Consider the following 24,235-nt stretch of genomic DNA (forward strand, 5'->3'; position numbering starts at 1 on the left):
TTCATCCATCTATCCTCCGGTTATTTATCCATCAATCTATCATCCATCTATCTATCCATCCCCCTATCTATCCATCTATCTCTTCATCCACCTATCTATCATCTATCCATTCATCCATCTATCCACCTATCCATTCATCCATCCATTCATCCATCCATCCATCCATCCCCCTATCCATCCAATTGTCCATCCATCCATCCATCTGTCCATCTATCTATTCATCCATGCAAAACTTCTAACTGTCACATATGTACACCTACAGGCAACTCTACCTCCAACCACAAGCCACTATCCCTTCTTCTATCTATCCATCCTTCTATCCATCCAGTAATTACTACATATATTTATGTTCATAGTGGTGCCTCCCTCTAGTGGCCGTATAACTTATTACAGGAGCAAAGCAGGAAGTAAGGTAACAAAGTAGAGCGCCACATTTCTGCTTAAGGAGGGACGTTGGGGGGGTGGATGTGTCAAGCAAACGCAGGACCTTCACCCAGAAGACTGGGGGGTTCTGTCTCTGTCTCAGGACATAAATGTAAAAAGCAATTTGTTTATTTTTTACTTCACTAAACAAACAGAGCTATGTCATGTTCTGCGTCACGTCACATAACACGTCAAGAAATGGAGTATTGTTGGATTGTAACTCAAACCACAATGTTTTCATAAACTTATCTGAGTAGTTTTGGTATCTAAACCAACCCAATGTCACTCCGAACACGTAAAATACGGACGCTTGGTCAGTGTCTGTCACCGTCACACAATGTTGTATTAAGAGAGACAACGGTTGGACTAGTATGAGATGCTGAAATTACGCTGCGTTACGATGCGTTGATGACAGTTAAGTTTAGGCACCAAAATGGCTAGTTAAGTTTAGGAAAAAGTTCCTAGTGTGGATTTAACAACTCCCAAGGAACACTTATTTCCTGGGTGAAAGTCTTTTGTTTTCCCCAGGAAGCAGACTTTGCTAACTGGCTTGAAAGTTAAGTCTCACCCCTCCATGCTGATCTCCTCCTTAAGCGGTTAGCCACGTTGCTAGTCAACAGCAGTCATTGTGGTGCGTACAGCAACAACAATAAAAAATTAAAACAACAAAAATGTGGAATGCATGTGAATTACAGTGCCTCAGTCTTTTCTAGTTTTTAAACATATGGTTTATGAGAACAGCCTGGTCTATACACTGACACATACTTGTCATCTGCTGAAGACGATAATAAATAAAGTCATTGTTCAGTTACCAATCAGAAGCTCAAACCTCCATCTCCCAAAGCCCATTCACAGCTGAATGGAAGAGAATGTCAGCAGAGCCGACTGCAGACAGAGAAGCGTGAACAAAGGCAGACCGACTCTCCCCCGTGCACTTATCTCTCCTTTCATCTTAATAACACCAGAGCGGCAGCGGCATCCTTCCCATCAGGCCGTGCTGTCCGGGTCTGAACCACAGTCTCATTAACCAGACACATTGGCCTCTACAGTACAAAGGGGCTTCCTCTGATGCATACACTCTGCCGTCCCGACTTGAAAACTGAAAACGTCAACATACTCGCTGTTTGCCATCATCAATATTGACATCCATGCATGCAGCACTCTGGGAAAGATCAGACGGGGTGGGGGGGTTGGGCTGTTCGTCACCCAGAGCCAGAAACGACGGTTGACGCTTGATTCAGATGTCGGTTGGATAGCGAGAAACCGTGAAGTGAGGATCAGATTGAAATGATTAGATCACTGTCTTTCATGGACCTTTAGATGTCCCTGCTTCTCTAATCCAATCAGATTCCATTCTATTGTGTGCAATTCAAAGATGCTGTATGATTCATGATTATGATCTTAATTCTAAATCCTGCACAAACGGAGATAAAGTCAAATCTACATGATACCGAGATTATAAGTGACTACCTACAGTTGGTGGGTTGCGTGTGAAACTTTTTCATTCAAGCATCATAAAAAAGGAACTGAGTTCTCTGCGATGTAGTTAAACTTTAGCAGTTAGTTTCACACTGAGGAGGCTCAAGTGTCGAGTCACTGTCAGTTGAACCAGGAATCAAGGAATCATGCAAAATCCATTTTTGGGGGGGATTAAAGGGGAACTGTGTAGCTTTTTCTATCTTAATTTAACTTATCTGAACAGCTTAGGAGTCAAGGAATGGTTGTATGACTTTTTTCGAGTTGAATAGTGGTCGTCTCCCTCCCCCCTAGCGCCTGTGAGCGGAAAAACAACCCCTTGCAACTTTTGACCGACGATGCAGAAAAAAAAAATATTGTTGGAGGATTAGAGAAAGCGGAAACGTTAGACTGACCGAGGGAGGGGTCAGACACAGGTAAACATAGGAGCTGTAGGGGGGCTCTATACAGAAACCTGTAGGGGGGGCTCTATACAGAAACCTGTATGGGGGGCTCTATAGAGAAACCTGTAAGGGAGGCTCTATACAGAAACCTGTAGGGGGGGCTCTATACAGAAACCTGTAGGGGGGGCTCTATACAGAAAACCATGTAGGGGGGCTCTATACAGAAACCTGCCAGCAAAAAAAACAAAGAAACGGCCCAAACTGCATCGCCCCCCTTTAACATTATCTATCAGTCTTGCTTCACCAGGAAGTTTGAAGAATATAAAATGGACAATGTCTATAATTAACTCATTAGACCAGGTCCGGGGCCAAGTCAGGTCTATAAAATCTTATTCTAATGTACTCTACAGCATAAGTTTGTGTTTGTTCAGATGTTTAATGTAAAGACTCTGGGTTTTAAAAGGACGTGCTGGTTGTTTGTTGTGCATTACTTGCCCATCTTAAGACGAGTTGGACAAAGTGTCCGAAATGTGACCGTGTTAGGCCTGTACGGATGAGATATGTGTTGGATTCTGCGGACAGAGATATCTCCATTTGCATCAACACAATCGTCTCATTGGGCTTCTAGAGGAAGTGACCTAGGCAGTAATGAAATGGGAACACAAGAAATTCAATTCACTTTTATTTTTTGTGTCAAATCACAACAGGAGTAAATCTCAGGACACTCTACACATAGACCCAACAATTTCATAGACCTAACAATTTCATAGACCCAACAATTTCATAGACCTAACAATTTCATAGTCCCAACAATTTAATAGACCCAACAATTTCCCAGGAGCACGCATTTGGTGCAACAGTGGCGAGGGAAAACGTCCTTATTACAGGTAGAAACCCCAGACAGACCCAGGCTCTCGGTGGGCGGCCATCAGTTATTGCCGGTTAGGAGACAGAGACACTGATACAGATCTAAATAATTATGATTCATAATAATAATAGCAGTAAGTATGATGCGCCGTGGCACTTATAGCTTCAATAAATCTGGAGACGCACAATAGACACAGGTGTGAACGGCGATGTGTCTCGGCTGTCTACCTAATCAGTCAGTCAATCATTTAGTTTAGTTATATAGCCCTTTATCTACATGTAAATGTTGCACAAAGTGCTTCATACAACTCCCCACCCACACACACACACACACACACACACACACACACACACACACACACACACACACACACACACACACACACACACACACACACTGCGACAGACTGTTTGACTCTGACCTACTTTGGAGTAGTGGCATTCCCAGAGAGAAATGAACATCCAGTCCTCCCTGTGTTACTGCTGTGCACGACCACAGTGCAGTCATGAGCTGTTCCAGTTTGTTAATTTGTACATCTATGTAGTTTGTTAATTAATTAATGAGGTTTGTTGGCCTTGAATTTGTTGAACTTAATACTGGTGGTGGATGTGCCAAAAGTGCTTATCGACGGGAAGTCAACACAGGGGTTAAAGTATTATACAGAGCAGCGGTTCTCTAACGTTTCCCTCAAAGGTCCGCATTGGATTTTTATTCCAGGTCAGAGGTCCGGAACGATTGTCAAGAACTACATAACATTTCATCAACAACGTTATAACTTTTAAGCAGCATTTATTCAAGTTGAGAGTGCTATGTTGGAGCAGTGTTAACGTTATGTAAGATAAGATAAGAAAAAATGTAATATAAAACTAAATGGTGGAACAAGCTAGAGAAAGAACAGAGAGAGAGAGAGGTGCTAACGTTAGATAAACAAAGTGGTGGAGCGAGCTAGAGAAAGAACAGAGAGAGAGAGTGGTGCTAACAATAGATAAACAAAGTGGTGGAGCGAGCTAGAGAAAGAACAGAGAGAGAGAGTGGTGCTAACAATAGATAAACAAAGTGGTGGAGCAAGCTAGAGAAAGAACAGAGAGAGAGAGTGGTGCTAACAATAGATAAACAAAGTGGTGGAGTGAGCTAGAGGAAGAACAGAGAGAGAGAGAGAGAGGTGCTAATGTTAGATAATGACAGGGAGCACCCGGTCATATCCTGTAACTCGTTGTTATGGAAACGACAGGTCAGGCTATTCTGCTTATCATTGGTCTGCTTTCAAAAAAGCACTCGACGAAGGACGTTTTTTTAGAAAAGTGTTTTCAACTTCAAAAACACGCTCCACGCTTCAGAAAAAAGTTGTCATTTAAGTGTATGTACAATCGCAATAGTATGGTATTATATCAGATGTTCTCTTCCTTTTTCTTCAGTCTTTTATCCTGTCACAAATGAAAAATAAATCCAATTAAATCCGTGAAATACTTCAGGTTTTACTCATTGTGTGTACAATAAGGAGGGTAGTGTCTGGGCCACAGGAGCCGGGTTTTCCCTGTTTATATAATAAAGAAGTGCACAATGAAAGTTTCAAAGAGTCACACAGTTATTATTTATCCCCCTCTTCTCTTTCAGGCTGTCAAACCCAGTCACCACATCGCCGCTAGACCTGGTCCTGATTGGCTCCCCGTGATAACGAAATACTGAGACCCTCCCAATCAGGTAGGTTTCCTCCATTTAAAAGTAGTCCCGTTGTCGTCCAATCGGAGCATTATGGGATTTAGTTTAAGTGTTTTATTAACTGAACGTTTCTGTCAGTGTCACTGCTACTCGAGATTGGTCTCAAGACCAGTTTTTGAATGTCTTGTCTGGGAATGAATATCTTTTTCCCTTGGTCTGGTCTCGGCCTCAGATAAAGAGGACTCTGGACTGGTCTGGGTTTTACTTTTAAGACCACAATTGCCTTTTGATTCTTTTTTTCGAGACATTTCTCATGATACCCTTATGGTCTTCAAAGAGGTGAATTAAGAAGAGTCTTAATTTGTTTTTCTGAGGGTCTTTCTGTGTGTGTGTGTGTGTGTGTGTGGGGGGGGGGGGGTTGTTATGGGAATGTGGATCTCTCAGATCAGTTTGACGAGTGCCTATGGTTAGCATTGATAGTACTGGTCTAGTCCCGGTCTTGACTCGGTCTCAACCACTCAAAGTCTTGGTGTTGTCTCGGTCTCGATACGCTCTGGTCTCGTCGAGGACTTGGTCTCGGTTTAGGTGGTCTTGACTACAACGCTGGTTTGTGTCCCAGATGTCATGATGGATGACATGCTGTTGCACTTGATTTCATTCGGGAAAAGATCGAAACAAAAACTTTTTCAGTGAAATGATGAATGAGAGATTGGAAATGTTGGAGCAGTCAAATTGGATTTTGTCTGTCAGCTGACTTTGTGTTATTTATATTCAAATATTCAAAACTGAATGGCGCTCTCTCTCTCTCTCTCTCTCTCTCTCTCTCTCTCTCTCTCTCTATCTCTTTCTCTCTCTCACTTTCTCCCTCTCTCTCTCTCTCTTTCTCTCTCTCACTCTCTCCTCTCTCTCTCTCTCTCTTTCTCTGCCTCCCTCCCTCAGTGGCAATTTCAGATCCAGCAGTGAGACACCTGCGTCTCTCTCTCTGATAAAATATTGAATCTGCCAGGGTTAAGAATTGATCTTAATCAAGACACACACACACACACACACACACACACACACACACACACACACACACACACACACACACACACACACACATCTGTCTTTCTCTTGAACATGTCCTCTCTTTCTGAACCTACTATAGGTCAGTAGGTAAACTTTGTTGTGTTTCTCATGGTTTTGTTGCAGTCTGACACACAGTACAAAAGCACAAACAAACACACACACTCTATCTTTCTTTCTCTGTAAACACAGAGAGAGACAGACAGACGAGTGTGTGTTTGCAGAGTTAAACTGACAGCGCACACAAAGAAGGTGTGACAGGCTTGTTGATCTTCAGGTGCAGGTGTGTGCGTGCGGGCGTGCGTGAGCCACCAGCTGCCTCTGATAAATTGGTGTGTGTACTCGCAGGTTTTTCTGTGTTTGCTGTGTTTTTGTATAGGCTACTCTTGAATAAAAATGTAATGTGTAAAGAAGTCTTAAACACGTAGGTAAGTCACAATGTTTCCGACACACATGTGGTTTCTCATTATATAATATATAATAATGAACAGTTTCTTGGCAGTGTTGATGCTCTAACTGAGTTTTTTTTTACCCTGAAGTAAACCTGTGTACATAGTAAAGTTCACCTTTCATATCTGTTGTTGTTGTTGTTGTTAGAAAACACCTGTGTGTGCTGCAACTACCTACGCAAATTAAGGTTTGAGTTATTATGTCACATTTAGACTAGACTATATCCATAATGTTCCACTTGTGGGATTTCTCTGTTGCAGACAGAAATTCTGCTGGATTTAACTCATTTAGTCCTAGATGTTCGTTGCCTTGGGCCTTCTTTGTATGGTGTTCTAACCTCCGGTGGATTTCTGAGGACTATAGTTACCTGGTCCTCAGATCTCTGCAGGGTAAATCCAGACCGCTAGCTAGACTATCTATTTCCAATCTTAGTTTTCTGTTGCACAACTTATACAACTTGATGTATTGTCTCTACTATACCTCCCATTCTTCCAACTCTCCACCCTGTAACTGTGCAGTGCAGTGGTGCCGGCCAGACGTGATCCTGTACGCACCATGCGTAAAGTGTATTGGACCATAGTTGATATGTGGTCCATGCGGATCAACACCATCGGTTCAGAATGCGTGTGAACCGTGGATCAATTGCAAAGTTTAACCATAATAATAGTGTGTGTGAATGTTTTTTTTTTACATTGGCTGTTACTGAAAGGAAGCTGATAAATCTCTATGAAGGGTTGCAGTGAAAAGATACAGGCATTGAAATTGTCACTTCACGTGAACGACACACGTTAAAATTCGGTGCTTATATGGCACAGGTGGAGAGGGTCTATGTTCCCACAGCCCTATGTGCCCCCAGCCCTATGGTCACACAGCCCTATGTTCCCACAGCCCTATGGTCCCACAACCCAATGGTCCAACAGCCCTATGGTCCCAAAACCCAATGGCCCCCACAGCCCTATGGTCCCACAGCCCAATGGTCCTAAAACCCAATGGTCCCACAGCCCAATGGTCCCAAAACCCAATGGTCCCACAGCCCTATGGTCCCACAGCCCAATGGTCCTGAAACCCAATGGTCCCACAGCCCTATGGTCCCACAGCCCAATGGTCCCAAAACCCAATGGTCCCACAGCCCAATGGTCCCAAAACCCAATGGTCCCACAGCCCTATGGTCCCACAGCCCAATGGTCCTAAAACCCAATGGTCCCACAGCCCTATGGTCCCACAGCCCAATGGTCCCAAAACCCAATGGTTCCACAGCCCTATGGTCCCACAGCCCAATGGTCCCAAAACCCAATGGTCCCACAGCCCTATGGTCCCACAGCCCAATGGTCCCAAAACCCAATGGTCCCACAGCCCTACGTTCCCACATTTCTAAGATTTCTTTCCAAAATTAGACCCGATTTTCTCACACTTGTTCTTACTTTTTCATAAATTCGTATCAGATTTTATCCCCCTTTCTCCCAATTTGGGGTCAGGGGTTAACCCTAACCCTAATTTTAAGAAACATCTTATAAATGCGGGAACATAGGACTGACCCTGGCCCTGGTGCCTTAATGAGCGGTGTCTTACAAGGATTTCAATGCCTCATTTCCGTGCCACTTAAATGTCTGTGTTGCTCTCTGATGCTCTGAAACCCATTGCTGCATGTCATGCTAGTAATCACTAACATTACACTTGGCACTGGGGAACGTTAGCCTACTGTCAGCTAGTAGCTGGATTAAACACGGTTAATGGTTACAGTGTAAGTGTGTTTGTATTTCACTGTAGAGGATTCCAACAGCGAGACGTACATCAGTCTGCCGCTAAAGCTAAGAGCTAAAAGACACAAACTAGCACTATGGTCAGTGCTGTTGTCAACCTCATGGTGCATTCATTGTTACTGTAAAACACCCTGTTCTCATCTGTTTTTGTCGATTAACTGCGATTTACTTGGGACAGAAGTGTTAAAAGTAAATGTTACAAATTGTTTTTTTAAGATTATTTTTTGGTTACCACATGGTTACCACACATGGATCGCCTGGCGTTTAGCTGCTGGGCGTCGTCCGCCTGTCTATTCACACGAGGAGCGCCGTGAGACCCCGCGGGTCCATGTGACTACTCCGGCGAAGTGTTGCTCTATGTGTAAAAAGCCCTTTATATTATGAGAAGACGATAGGAAAGTCCTCCATTTACTGTCCATTACAGTACTGACAGACCAGTAGAATAACTTGACTTTGAGAATAATTTCTAACATCAGATAAACTGGCTGACTTCCACTTTAAATAGGTTTCTAATATAAACTTCGTTAGAGGAGGAGGCTACCCTTTGTCATTAATAATGAATGCAATTTGCAGCAGCATTTTAATTTGCGTTGGAATAATTTGAAGGGATTCCCGACAGGATTCCTGACAGTCTATTAGCTTCTTGTCTTGCGTCTCTGCAGCTCGTGGAAACATGAGGCGACTGTGAAACGAGCCGAGCCACTAATGTCCCCCGATGAGGGACAGCGCTGAGTCTTTCCAACAGTCAACAAGAAACAATCGAGTCACAGCGACCTTATGAAGCACTGATGGTGCACCGTTTCAGTCAATTCTTTTTTTTTATGCATGTGCTTTTATTTATTCATAATTATAGTGTTTTCATCTTTAGACATGACTAATAAATGTCAGTATCATATTGTCATGTCTTCCACATGTCCACTCCCGGCTACTTAACATTTATAAATGTCATATTTAATGCATGATTAAGTTGATTTTATTGTTGGATATTTGTCTTAACTTGATGAACTTTGACTGCCTCTCTGTATACTCGACTGCTTCTGTTCTAAACCTTTGATCCGGCTAAATCATGTTACACTTCTCAATACTTTTTTGTAGTGATATTGTTAATTAATAGTTTATGAATTACCTATTTGGCTGCTCACAAGTAATGGATTCATTTTCTCGTTGTCAATGATTAGCAAATAACTCTTTGAGGGTGGTTATCTAAGATCTGGTGATTGCCTGATTTTTTTTTTTCTGACTTTGTGATCCATTCCCTTTCACGATATTGTGTCCACCACTGGGATTTTTATATTTTTATTGTTTATTCATTTCGGTTAATTTGATGGGTGCAAAGCCAAAAATAAGGGAAATTGTCGGCCAGCGGAGGGGTTTATTGTCACAGTAAGTTAAACCTACGTGGAATTTGCCCTGGTGATATGTTTATAAATACACAAATAAACATATTAAACATTAATAAGAATGAACAATAAATACAGAATCAATCATATATATATATATATATATATATATATATATATATATATATATATAAACAAACAGCTGTTTTGTGCAGCATGCAAATTAATGCATATTATGGACAATGGGCAGATGTCCAGGACAAAGGTTAGTGCAATGTATTGTGACTAGGAATGGGGGGAGGGGGTTATGTCAATGTCAGTGGGGGCGGGCCAGTGAAACAGTCAGCCAGTGAAACAGTCGGTCCTTCAGTGAATCTGACTTTCGGTTGAGATTGGAGCTGGGTGGTAATTGGGTCTCTCTGCCTTCTGATAGCTGCTCTCATTATTTCTATCTCCAAACCCATTTACACATTCATGTTTCACATTTAGCTCTTATAGGCTATAATCTCCCCGAAACCACTCTGAAACACACACACACACACACACACACACACACACACACACACACACCCACACACACACACACACTCAAGTATTTTGGAGCGCCTTATAAGACTACAGGAAATGAAGGGAGAACATTGGCGAATGAATATGAAACAAATGTGACCAAACTTAAACAAAGGGTTTGGGGGTTCCAGGTTTGATCCTTTAAGGGTGTGAGGAGGGCCCAGAAAGATCCTAGATTGAATAGCTGTGGATGTGGGGAGGGGCCTATAGAAAATGCATTTGTAGAGGACCCCTGACTATAATTAACTCTATTTTAAAACACAATACAAATGAAGTACCGAAAGTCCTATAATTGTGACCTTGTGCTTTCAACACATTAGTTGTAAATATATATTAATCATAAGAGAGAATAAAGTGGATAGCCAAGCTATGAATAATTAATAATAATTAGTAACTTTATTGATCCCTAGCGGGGAAATGACAATTTACACTCTGTTAGTAATCACTACACACAGGCAATCAATACACACACACATGCTCAGGACCTATTCATGCACAAATGGAGTGATGTCATAGTGAGTGGTGATGTCATAGTGAGTGGTGATGTCATAGTGAGTGGGCTGCCAGCTGGACAGCGCCCTGAGCGGTTGGGGGGGGGGGGGGGTACAGGGCCTTGCTCAAGGGCACCTGGCAGTGCCCAGGGGGTGAAGTGGCATCTCTCCAGCTACTGATCCACGCTTGGTACTTTGGTCCGTATGGGGACTTGAACCGACGACACTCGGGTTCCCCCCCCCCACTGCAGCCTAAATGTACCCACATTACAAAACGTGAAGCCCCGCTTTCTTGACGCAGGCTGTGTGAATGCAGACTGAGCTAATTGGTCTCACAAATAACCTGAACTGCGGTCCAGTGAAGCTGGCTGCTGTGCCTGGGCTCTGTGTGGGCTGCTAGCCTTTCTTAAGAATCTGAATTATGAAACCACAACATCGTAACTATGTGTAATTTGTTTTACAGATGCAATACCCCGTCTCTGGTCCTCCATGCTGTAAACATGACCTCCAAACAGACCAGATACACTCTGTATTCTGTCTTTTGTTGCTCCATAAACAAATGTTTAATACATGACTGTGTGTTCATGGGCGTCCTCATACCTTGCATTGTGTTGTCTCTTACCCCCGAGTGCTTGTGTCTCCGTACATACTGTAAAGTATTAGCCTCCCGGTGAGCGAGGACGCATCTTTTTGCAAGCAGAAGACAAGGACATTTCTGCTACCTCTTAAAAGCCAAGATGAGGACACTGACTTTTATCTGCATGAGCTGTAAAGCAGAGAGAGGCGGTAACAATGTTTTTATAGGCAATGGAGAGTAAGAGTTCCTAGTTTCTGACAGCGCTGGGCGGTTCCAACAGAGGATTATGGGGTTTTTGGGCTTTTGGATGTGAACAGGTGTGGGAGTGTATAAGACTCTAATTTGTTGCTTTGTGCTTTATAGCTTTAGTGGGTGACTTTTTTATATTAATGAACGTCCGTTACATTAAATCTGTTATGAGTTGCAACAAAGCTCCACACAACTCTCTCAGTATGACTATGTTCAGAAGATTGTGGCGTCCGGTGAAAAAATGACCTCTTCTGTAGAGCCCATCATGTTTTTTTCAATCCTCCGTGTACTTCTTGGCTACTAGCACCTGTGTGCAGGAGGGGGGGGGGGGGGGGGTGATCACAGAAGGTGGCTAGCAACTGCGTGAAGGGGGGGTGATGGGGGGTGATCACGGAAGGCTTGTGTCAGGTGCAGCAGCCATTGGCAATATGTTTTATATATATATTTTAACATTAAAGTATGTAAACATGTTCTAGTACAAACACAAAATGCAAGTATACTAAATAATAAAATATATAAGTATAATGAACTTTAAAAAGTACTTGATGAAAACTATATGAATTTAGCAATAGTGTTTTAACCCTCCTGTTGTCCCCGGGTCAAATTTTTTTTTTTTAATGGCGTGGATGGCTTCCTTCAACACTCTTCATATGTTTTAATTCATTTTAATTCAACACATCAAAGTATTGCAATATCTTGCAGCGAAATGCCTCCCCCTAGTGTTTCATATTTTACTCACAGTACATCTACTAAATCCAAACACTACAGGAAACAATGTTGGAAAGCTACGTCAGCATTCCTCCTCCTTTACTGTAACCTCACGTTTGTGAGTGTCTACTTTTTATTTTCAAGAAATAACTTAAGTATGTAAGGAAAGGTGAAAAAGAAATGTGGGCCCATGTTTTTCTTTACTGTGAGATATTAATATCTGCATAAGTTATTAGCAAAATATGCTTCAATTTCATATCTATAAAACAGATATGTTAAAGTTATTCATCCATCATCCACCCACCCACCCATCCATCTATCCATCATCCTTCCGCCCATCCACCCACCCATCCAAACATCCACCCACACATCCATCATCCATCCATCCATCAGCCACCCACCCACCCATCCATCCATCCATCCATCCATCTATCCATCATCCTTCTGCCCGTCCACCCATCCAAACATCAACCCACACATCCATCATCCATCCATCATCCACCCACCCACCCATCCATCCATCATCCTTCTGCCCATCCACCCATCCAAACATCCACCCACACATCCATCCAAACATCCATCCATTCACCCATCATCCATCCATCCATCCTTCTGCCCATCCATCCATCCCTCCATCCACCCACCCACCCATCCACCCATCCATCCATCCTTCCACACCCACCCACCAGTTTTTAAGGAAGGATTTTATTCCTCCATCTCTCATCATGTATAATGTATCACTGGATTTTAACGCTGTGATTGCTTTTCAGTTGGTAAACAATTTGGAAGCAGGATTGAGTCTGCTCCCCAGGGAGACGCCGCGCATTCAGACAGTATCCACAAACGGCAATTTGACTGCCAAGTGCTCCATTCACAGAGCGAAATAAGCCCCCTCGTTGCTGACTGAATAGGTTTTCAGCTGCGTTGAAGAAGCGTCCAGGAGCATCTTCCCTTTGTGAGCCGAGTCTTTTCACTACACACTCCATTGTTGCCATTGTTGAGGATTCCTGTGAGGGTCCAAAATTAAAAGGACACTTTTCTTTCATTATTGTGGCTTGTCTTGTCAAACTTGACATCACATTTATACAGTAGAAGCTAAATATGTCCAAATACCAAACACTGGCAGAGAGGGAATGCTTCTGCCGGCTTTGATTGAAGGAAGTGATGAAGGTGTTGTAGGTTCACAACCTCAGCGACATGTTTATATCCGACACTCCGAACTCCGAAGGTCAGACGCGCTCTCATTTCCTGGAAATACTCTGTTTTGGTCAAGGCACGCTGTTTAGAAACTAGACGCCCCAGCTCAGAGGAACTTCCTGTCTCTGTGTCCCATGGGCTCCGTCACGGTCACCCATCGTTGGGAGACCAGCGACAGGTCCTGAGTTTATCGAGTCCAACGGGAGAAGTGAACACAGATTATGAGCGATTCTTTCACCCAATGTAAACAGTGGAACCATTTCTCACAAGCCACATATCTCAGCCCAGTCTCATGGCAGTTTGTGAAACTGTCACGTTATTTAATCTATTGTTTCATGTACAGATTACATTAATGTCGTTATTTTCATTTGTTAATTACAAATTTTGTACTAATGCATTTTAATGGGAAGCCTATTTTGAGATGACAGAACGATTTACGGTAGCGAGTAGTATCGAAAAGGTGATAGTCCGCATAGGGAGGTTGGTTGTGGGGGTGGGGGGGTCAAACAACACAGGACTTTGAGACCGGGGATCGCGTCCCACGTGGTTGGTTTTTGTTTTTCCTAACCTCAACTGTCCCGTTGTTGTGGCCGGTGTTTGGCGTTTCATTTCCCCCGTTGGTGCGTGACACAGAGACTGTGAACAGGGACAGGATCCACAATGACTGTTATTGCCACTATTCATCACACCCCCAACCGGCCCGTCAGAGACCGCCTACCGAGAGCCTGGATCTGTCCCAGGTTTCTTCCTAAAAGGGAGTTTTTCCTCGCCACTGTCGCACCAAATGCTTTCACTAGTTTCTGGCGCTTGGGGGTTATTACTAGAACTGTCGGGTCCTTGTGAATTTTAGTGTGTTCTAGTCCTACTCTATCTGGAAAGTGTCTTGTGATAACTCTTGACATGACTTGCTCCTTTGGATAAAATTGAATTGATGGGAACCACCCAACGCTCTCAGAAACTATCCACTGTTACTTTTCATTGCCTATAAAAATGGATGTGAAAAGAATAATCCACTCAAAGGCAATAAAAAGCCATGTTCTGTATCAATAATTAAAGCACTGTTATGCATTCAGGGAAGCCTAGATAAGTATGGTAATAACCTTAAAAGAAACTGCGGTTATTTTTCAGAAATTATTTGATCCGTTCACGACAACAACGATCTGACTGTTGACGGAGGTCTTGTAATAATCTTGAAAAAGTAGTTTCCAACACCTGTGACTTCATGTATTATTCATACACCAAACAGTAAAAACTTTAAGACTTTGTGTGCTTGTATGCAAGTTGGAAAAAGCTCTTTTTTTTATTTTAACAGTTCATTACTAACAATTTGAGTAAGAACAATGCTAGGAATGACTCTGTGAACCATATTGTCTCCTATCTCTGTGTGTGATACATATACTTTCTATGCTTTTGTATTCTATTTTGGGTTCTCTTCATGCTCAATCTCTTCAGATCCATTTTTTCCAACCTCATGCAGCTACATTAGAGAAGCCTCTTTGTGGCAGGGCTGTAGAGGGTTTTGGGTCGCTGATACGAGTCCCTGTGTTGAACAATAGCGAGGAGCTGGCGTGCCGAACAAAAGGCTCTCAGTCTGTGACAGATTTCAGCTCGCTGCTAATGGGAAGCAATGCTTGGAGACCTAAAGCGCATAGAAAACGCTCATCTCACTTCGTTGAGAAACAAAACCACAAGGGACGAATAAATGAATGAACAGAGAGAGGAGGCAGGGAGAGAAAGAGAAGAAACAGTGGAGAAATAAAGGATTTAATGAACGCAATGGAGAAAATAAATTGAGAAGACTGTTATTAGTGCAGGTATTGTCACATCTAGGTTTTTATTTCACGGCTCTTGGTCGAATAATAGAGTAGCGAGACTATTTATTATCGGGCTGTGTTCCCTCCTTTGCTCAAAGTATTCTCCATCTCCGTATCTTCGCAGCGCTTTCATCTGTTAAGAAGCACTCATCTACAGAGATGTAGATATGAAGCAGCGGTGATTATTTTTCCACTCCGCGTTTCTCAACACGTTCCTCTCACTTCTGCCTTTGCGTGGGGGGGGGGGGGGGGGATGAAGATCAGGAAAGGTGTGGCGTTCAAGACGTCCGGCTTTGTGGGATAATTAGGTGTGTTGGGTATTGGTATGAGTACAGATTCAATTATTGGCAAATTATCAAAGATGTTTTATCATTGTTATTAAAGTTATGAATATGGATTATAATTTTCTTAATATATCTTTGTTACAAAGTCTCTCCTTTCTTTCTGTCTCATATCTGCATTTAGGTCCGCGATTCCGTTACATTCAACACATGAGAGTGATTGTTGCGTTCCCATCTGCCAAAACGAACCCGCACCAAGAGGGGAAACCAACTCTAAAACAATTCAACCGAACTAAATGAGAAAGGTCCAAAGAAATACCTGAAGAACCAACGGAGATTAGGTAAATTAGGCCCGGAAAAACCCAATTAGCTTCAGCTTCGACACGGTCCACCTTGCAGCCAGGCTTCTGTCCAACCCTAATCCGTTGGCTGCATGTCGTCCACTCCTTTTCCCGTCAAGCTGTTTGTTCTTTGGGCTTTCCTACTGGGTGACGGATGTTTGACATCATGTTGGTACGGAGACGTGCTGACGTGGAGCGATAGACCAAATAAATACATCTGTCAGCATCCCATTCCAACACTGAGCATTGAGTTTAGTTATGATGATCATCTTTTCCTAACATCACCCAGGTTAGAGGTGGCAGACCAGAAAACGTGTCCATTTATGGAAGACGCTGATAGTGATGCATAGCTAATTTACTATTTTGCTGTGAGGGCTTGTTGGCAAAAAACTGTCAACCAATTGTAGCTGAATGTTGTAGTCAGGTTATAGCAGCCTAGAGACTAATGTGATTGATCAATGGTGTTCAGTGCTGCAACCTTCACCCTAATAGTATAGGACTATTAGGACTTTTAGGGGTCCAGGAACTAAATTCAGTCATTGTTCTTCTCGGTCAGATGTTACTAAAGTTGCAGAGTTCCTGAAAAGAATCAAGGAAAAGTTGTGATGGCTGTACTGTGGCCTTTGGGGGGGGGGGGGGGGGTGTAACAAAGCCCGAGAGTCGCTTTCAAAACTCACGCTGACATTTACGTTATTTCTAACCTTCTGATAAGTTCACAAGGCTTTCATTTGTTTTTTTTGTAATTTTTCCAGAAACAAATGATGTTTGTTTTTCTCCGATCCTGTCTTACACTCTGCAGGGAAATTGTCTTTTACCTTTTCGCTCTGCACGGCTCGGCCGGATTTCAGCTGCTGCAGCAGCTCGCGGGGGTTCAGGCCCAGATTCAGTCAAGGTTTTCAGAGGGAAGACAGCTCACTATGTCCCCGAAATGAACAAATCAGACAGCCGTGCTTTGAAATAACGGTGAGCAGTGAGTGAAAGCTCCCACAGTGTTCGAAATACAAATCTTTGATCCCTCTCATGGATAATACATGTTTTGACTGGGAACGTGTTTAACTTATGTAAGTCTTGTTGTGTTCACCATGTTCAGCAGTAGAGGCATAAGTAAGTATAATTTGGCACACAATATTATGATAACAACATTTTATTTAACAATTTTAATGGAAATAAGTATGTAATAATATTGACTAAATATGATCAATTGATTCCTCAGTTGACTTATATTCAACCCGTTCTTAGTCTTACATTGCCAGACCTTCCTCCACAGCGCTGTGGATGGGGCTAGTCCACACAGCATTCTGGGATGGGAGAATAACCTGCTCTGGTTTATTTTTATAAGCCAATCTCAATCGTCTTTGTCGGTACTAAGCAAAGCCACGGTGCCGCTGCAAACTAGCGTTGGGAAGGAACTTGTTTTGGTGGAACATGTGCACGTTCAAAAGTGGTTTTAGTCGTGAAATAGAAAACTCAGTGGCTCTCAGCGTCCGATACCTTTTATCGTCTGTACACACCGGGCAGAGCAGCAGCTCTAAGATGACGTAGTATTTAGGACGAGTAATACAAAAATCCGCGGTTGGGGTGGTGGATGAGTTAAACAATACAGGATTTTGCCCCAGGAGACATGGGTTCATGTCCTGTTCTTGTCCCCCATTGTCATACACTGTGTAACCCCACCCAGGATCTTCTCCTAATGCTAACTAAGTAGTTTTATCCTGCACGTATGAAAATGACTCCGAGATTGTCCCAGAGCGCCACTGTGTCGGAGACTTTTAACGTCAGTAACCAAACGCCAAACTAACACTATAGAAATATCAATCAACATTTGGATCTTAGATTAGATTAGACTTTATTCTATCCCACGACGGGGACATTTTGTTTTTGCATTTTTTCAATAACAGCAAAAAACAAAAACACACAAGCAAGTAAGCACACAAGAAAAACAGGCAAACAATAGACAATGATAATATGGCAGACTTAGTAAGCAAAATGGCGTCAAATAAAGGTATTTTAAAGTGCGGTTGCCATGATACAAGAAACAATATTGAATGTGTAATTAGAGTAATGAAGCAGAGTCGGTAGCAAAATTTAAATTATATTAACCTGTGACCATAAATATTGAAAAGTAAGTACTTGTAATAAAATAATATAAATACCGATATTAAAGATAAACAGAAAGTGTGTGGTGTAGATGGGAGAAGAACAGGAACAGAAACTACAACATTATCCTAACATCTTATCCTGTTTTTTATTTTTTTTGTAGATAAGGAGCGTGTTCTTTAGCCTAGAAATCTAGACGCACCCTAGCGGCAGCGAATGTGATTTGCAGCCAGGGTCAGTCTAGCAACTCTCCGTTGGCTTGCGAGCTGGAAAAAACTAAGAGTTATGACGTGAATTCCCTGCTTCTTGTAAACAAAGAAGATGGCCGCTGCTAGCAGAACAGCGGCCTGTCCAATTGGCTTTTGGTGTGACTCTGGAAGACTTGGAGTTAAGCTTTGAAGCCATTCTTAAAAAAGGAAGATATGTTCGGAGTAGACGACGGACTAGATGGCAATGTTTTTTTCCCCACTATGACCACGCCAAGACCCGCCCTTCAATAGCATTTACACACTACTATTGGCCAGGCTTCCATGCTTACGTGTACAGGTCCTATCCTCGGACCAATCCCCTAACCCTAATCTTAATCACTTGAGGTCAAATGCCTAACCCCAACCAATCCAGCTGTTTGTAGGGCGGGTCTTTGGGTGGCCATGGCTTGATTCATAGTTTTGCGACAGGATACGGAAAAAGTTGAATCTATCAACCAGTGGTTCTCTGGTTGGTTGTAGCGCTATGCAATTGCGTGCAGAGGGAATTTGAAATCAACCCTAGGCATTCATCCCGACCCCCCGGACTGAGCCCTGCCTATGGTGGGGTCCCAGACCCGACATCTGGATGTGGTTCTGGCTTGTCAGGCTACGAGTTCTTAGGAAAAAAGATACATTTGAACTGTTAGTTTGCTTCATAGAAATCATAGAAGAGTATAGACGTGCAAATCCTCTTATTGTACATCGAGGGTAGCATTACACGCCAGCTTTAACCTGCAGGGATTTGGGAACGCACGGGCCTTGATACATTTTGAAGACTTTGTGCTTGCAGATGCTGGTTTGAGGACTACTCTTGTGCACAATCAGCAAATTCCTTGAGCAAATGAAGTAGACAATGCTGTCCCGCCTTTCCTCTGTGTCTTGCACAAGGACACTTTAGAAGAGCAGCTGTCACTGAGATTTAAAATTCAGAGCTTCTGGCTGAAAGACACTCCTCCCTGCTGAACAAAACAGCCCGAGAGAACGTCACATTCGACGCAAAGCAAGATACACAGCCACTGTGATCTTACTTTCTTGATCTAACACACGTCCCATCACTTTTTCTTGTTTTCGTCTGCCCTTTCTTGTTCACTCACTTCCTCCCAACCTGGTGTATGTTTCTTAAGTGAGCAGCGGCAGAATCAGGTGTCTCTCCAGAGAGAAGAGGAGCCGCCGCTCTGTCTGAGCTGCAGGGCTTAGTTCAACATTTAGACACTGCGTCTACAAAAGGACAACTCTGCCTTTAACGAGGCTGCGTTGGCTGGGAACAGATCACTTCCTCACCGCCGCAGCTCCTTCGAGAACATTTCGGAAGTCATAGCCAACAGCACACACACAAATGAAAAGCAGAATCCCAGCATATTTGGGGTTAAAAACCTCTAATTTGTGTCCCATTTCTGTAGGAGCCAATAAAAGCTGCAAATAGTACAAATAGTAAAGGTCCCATGTTGCAAAAAGGGAGATTTGTCTTAAAGCGTGTGTGTGTGTACCTGTAAACCTCTCACTGTGCCGCTGATGTTGAAGTGGTGTGTGAGTGTGTAAAGCGTATTAATCCGTCAGTGGAAGGTCAGCCCCTCCAGGCTTCCCCATTGTTGTTTAAGTGGGAACTTTTCCTCTCAGTCAGCACAAACAAACACACACACACAAAGACAAACACACACACACACAGACACACACAGACACACACACACACACACACACACACACACACACACACACACACACACACACACAAGAGAGCTTGGCTGCTCTAGGCCAGTAACAACACCTGGGCACTTCCACAGCAGAGAGCTCCCTGCACACACTATATTTACATCTTCTTTTCATTGTCTTTTTTCTCTTGTCTGCTTTCTACTTCTCCATCTCTTATCTTCCCATCTTCTGTACTCTTTACACTGCTCTTTTCTTCCCTCAGCTCATCTCTTTTTATCTCTAAACTTTTCATCTTTACTTTTCAGAATTCAAATGATCTCAAATGTTGTTGTTTTTCTCTTTCTTATCCATCTCTTCTCTACTACTCTGATTACTAAACGTGTCTTCTGTCCTTTCCACTTTCTTACTTCCTTTTGTGTATGCGTGTCTTCATTAAAATTTTCCTTATTGTTCATCCTCTCTATGCCTCCCTTCTCCTTTTTCTACTTTATTCCTACTGTCTTCTCCCCTCCAGTCTTCTTTTTCCGTTTCTTCCTCTTCCCGCGCTCCTTAAAGGAGCGGAAGGTAACAGTCACACATACATTGTGAATGCTGCGCACCATTTTCCAAACATTACCCTCAGTCTTTAGATACATTTCCTTCTCTTTTCATTCGATCTTTTAGCATGTTCCTATGTGTGCGTGCAGTCGTGAGCAACAGTTCTCAAAGCTCTTCTCGTTGCTGAGTTCAGGGAGGCTCAACCTTCAAGGCTGGTGGAGCGAGCACCGAGTCAGCTGTCGAACAGCCTTCCCTTTGCGTTGGTCTTAAATCAAATCCAGCGATACACGTTGGCTGTTCTGGGAAACTGAATTTGTGAAATGGCATTTTAATTACAGGCTGGTCTCTATGTTCAATAGGTCTGCGTTAACATAATCTTCCAGGTTCCTAATTACGTTCACACTCCACAGATCCCTGAAGGCTTTCTTCTCTTTCAAGGACACTCATTTATCAAACACATGAATGAAGGTACACTTCACGCATGCTGAGTGAGCGGGTGGAGTACGTATAGTGTCAACCCGTTCTCACTTCGAACTAAAATACGGACGCTTGGGCTGTCAGCAGAGCAGCATACTTATGTCCGAATGAAGCTTTGTGAACCAGTGTCTTTATTTTCTGAGCCCACTAGATGGCGATCTCTATTCAACAATTGGTTGAGAACATAGTGAATTGAAATGCCTTTCTCCTCAAACCAAGAGTGCCATCTAGTGGGCTCAGAAAATAAAGAAACTGGTTCGCAAAGCTTCCTTTGGCCAAACAACACAGGACTTTCACCCAGGAGACCTGGGGATCATGTCCCACGTGTCACGATTCCTAAACCCAACCTTCCCGTTGTCATCGTACCTTTTTATAAGCCCACCCACGACCTGTTCCTTAACCTAACTGCGTCAAAAGTGACGCCTATAGTCCCGACCAAGCGTGTTTAGATAAATTGCGTTTAGATCTGATGTTAAATGAGACTTTTAGCATCAATTACAATGCAAAAGGCACCTGATCAAGCATCCATATTTGACACAATGGGAGTGCAGCCCCTATTTCACTCATCGGGTCTTGATGGTAACCCTAGATCTGTGAAAAACTCTACAACCTATCCTTTTTTTGGGAGGGGGGGGGGGGGGGGGATTTGTATTTAACTTAAACCTTCTACCGACCGTTTTTCTGGCAAATGGCTGCCAGGGCTTCATGGTCTATTATCACTCAATAGACAATACTATAAGTAAGAATTCAGAATAGCAAAGATACATCTATGTACATGAAGATATGAGGAGACGAGGAAATGAAATATGTACAAGTCTTTTAGTAGTGTGGACACCCGGCGTAAACGTAGCAAAAGATGTAGGACTCCTTGCTTCCTTTCTCTCTCACTCTCAGGTTAAGCCATGCCAGTTATGTATCAGCTGCAGGAAGACGACCCTATGAATTAAACAGGGCTTTTATTTTTAGATTGAGCACACTTCAAAGATTAATATGTTGTTATGTCAGACTAATTGCTGTAAGTAAGTTTGAGATAAGGCCACACATGTTCAAGTGCTTCTGCCGAGCAGTACGGGAAAACATGTTTTGACATGAAAATGTGTTGACATCGTACTAAAGTTTCAGTTTGACTTAATGTTAGGAATATTTATAGAGGTTTTGACACACTGCTAAGCTTGTTTATGTAACATTCCAGAGTTCTTTTGATTTCAAATATATATGTATAAATGTTAATTCAGAGTATTCTATGGTAATAAGGAGATAAGAATATTTAAGGGGCTTAAGAGTGCCTGATCTCGAACCCAAAACCCAAAAAAATCCAGAATCCTAGAATTTTAATGACCTACGACTGCCACCGTCATCCTGGAACAGTTAGTACCTCGAAGTGATCTCTTAAAACGCATAACACACACGGGCAGAGAAACACACACACATGGCTGCTGAGCATGTGGAAATGTGTGTGTTCCGTACGTATCTGTGTGTCGGCTTCAGTGTATTTGTGTGTGTGTGTGTTTTTCTGTGTCTGCATCTCTGTTTTTTGAGGGGCTGGTCGTCACGCTGACAGTGAGAACAAAACAAGGTGTGTTAGCTGGTGCTGTGTGACACCTGTCAGCTACCGTCCAACGTCCAACCGCACAGCCAGATGGACTTTCCAAAAACAACAACAGTGTGTGTGTGTGTGTGTGGTGTGTGTGTGTGTGTGTGTGTGTGGTGTGTGTGTGTGTGTGTGTGTGTGTGTGTGTGTGTGTGGTGTGTGTGTGTGTGTATATATGGGTGGTGGGTGGGTGTGCCTGCCTGTGTGGGCGCGCGAGTGGTTTTGTCCTGCTGTGTGGATTGTGCTCTGTTCCTTGAGCATATGTTCATGCACACACACAAACAAACATACACACACACACACACACACACACACACACACCTACACACACACACACACACACACAAGGTAGACAGATGGACAAGCAGGTAAAGAGACAATGGAAATTTCTGAATTTTGGACACACAGCCACGTCAATACTAGAGGAAGACTGACAGGACAACAAATCCCATTTTATCAATGGAATAAATTCATATTAAACTGCTACTGACCCACCAAATATAATAAACAACTCATTATATTTTCCCCTATACATACTTTCTTTTTGAAGAACGGAACTTTTTGAAGAGAAAGAGAGATCTTTTGAAGCCTCTAAATGCTATGCATGCACATGTATATATGTATATCTTTCATGAGTCTAAATCCAAACGAGATATAGTTTGTTCAAATGTAATCACAGGGCCTTTCTTTGTGCTTTGATCCATAATGCTTGAGCCTATTTGTCTCACTGCGGATTAAAATATTGTTTTCCTCCTCCTCCCATCTTCTATTCATCTCCATCTCCCCTCAGTGATTGAATGGATTTGATTTGGACTCAGAGGATTTGATTAAGGAGTCATAAAACACTCAAAGGCTCAATGAAAATATGAAATCGGTTTACATACTGTACATTACAGCTGCCGACGGAGGCCCTGAGAGGAAAGGGGAAACAACACATGATACAAGACTTCCGTGATCGTGCACCACCCCCACCCCCCCACCCCTCCTCCACGCAGTTGCTAGCGTTTATCCCTTTAAATGAAGGAGGACATGGAAGATATTAAACAAAAACATGACGGTCTCTTCAGAAGGGGTGATTAACGTGACTTTGATGTCCTCTTTGTCGTTAAAGCTGAGCGCTGCTGTCGTTCTTCTTCAGCTGTGCCGGAGAACACATCACTCGAGCCGCAGCGCGCCAATGTTACCCGGACTACACCATTGCGAAAACGTAGTCATACTTAGAGATACAGAAAGAGTTGTGTGGTGCTAATAGTCCTTATTAGCTTTGTTAGCTTAGCAACTCATTTGGCAACGGCTTGAATGTAACAGACGTTAATTGATATCACAAAGTCGCGCACTTTACAATACACACATTTTCTGGGTGAAAGTCTTCTGTTTTTCCCTTCTTCAGAGAAGAAGGGAAACCCCCCCCCCCCCCCCGTTTTAAAACAGTGTTTTATGACCCCCCGCCCCCCCTATCCGCCCATTTAAATGGGCGTTACAGTTGAGTGATGTGAGGTGAGCGTCATGCAACGACGACAGTTAAAGGTGCCGTAGGTAGGATTGTGAAGATCCAGGTCTTAGCCATAAAATTCCCCCCCCCCCCCATTTCTGCTAAAGCCTAAAATGGTCTCCTAAGCCCCTCCCCAACAAGGGACAGTTGTGCACAATAGAGGGGGGGAAGGGGAGGAAACCTATCTGCAGCTCATGCGCGTGGAAAGGGAAGGGGAGGACGCTATGAGATGCGTGTTCCTGAGCAGTGAATGACACGCAGTTAGACACCCCCCCCCCACCCCCTGCCCGGCCCTGATTGGTGCATCTGAACAGGGAATGGTGGATTTTTGCAAACCGCACTACAGGCTGTAGGTGGAGCCAGAAGAGCCGGATTTTTTTGTTTGTTTTTTAAATGACCTGCTTCATGTATTTCATGTATTTCCACTCCAACATAGGGTCAGTTTCAGCAAATATGACAGAAAGTTAGTTTTATCAGACTTACCTACTGCACCT

At 43.1% G+C, this 24,235-nt stretch overlaps 1 protein-coding gene across 1 annotated transcript in view; it reads left to right on the forward strand.

The window, feature by feature from the left end:
• Nucleotides 1–24,235, forward strand: part of LOC116704602 (leucine-rich repeat and fibronectin type III domain-containing protein 1-like protein) — a 202,054-nt gene that overhangs the window by 69,564 nt on the left and 108,255 nt on the right. Inside the window, exon 4 of the mRNA XM_032540194.1 lies at nt 4,765–4,851. The gene's annotated coding sequence lies outside the window, so the exon portion shown is untranslated. The remainder of the gene's footprint in view (nt 1–4,764; nt 4,852–24,235) is intronic.

This window comes from Etheostoma spectabile, chromosome 16, assembly GCF_008692095.1.
Source record: "Etheostoma spectabile isolate EspeVRDwgs_2016 chromosome 16, UIUC_Espe_1.0, whole genome shotgun sequence".
Taxonomy (NCBI): domain Eukaryota; kingdom Metazoa; phylum Chordata; class Actinopteri; order Perciformes; family Percidae; genus Etheostoma; species Etheostoma spectabile.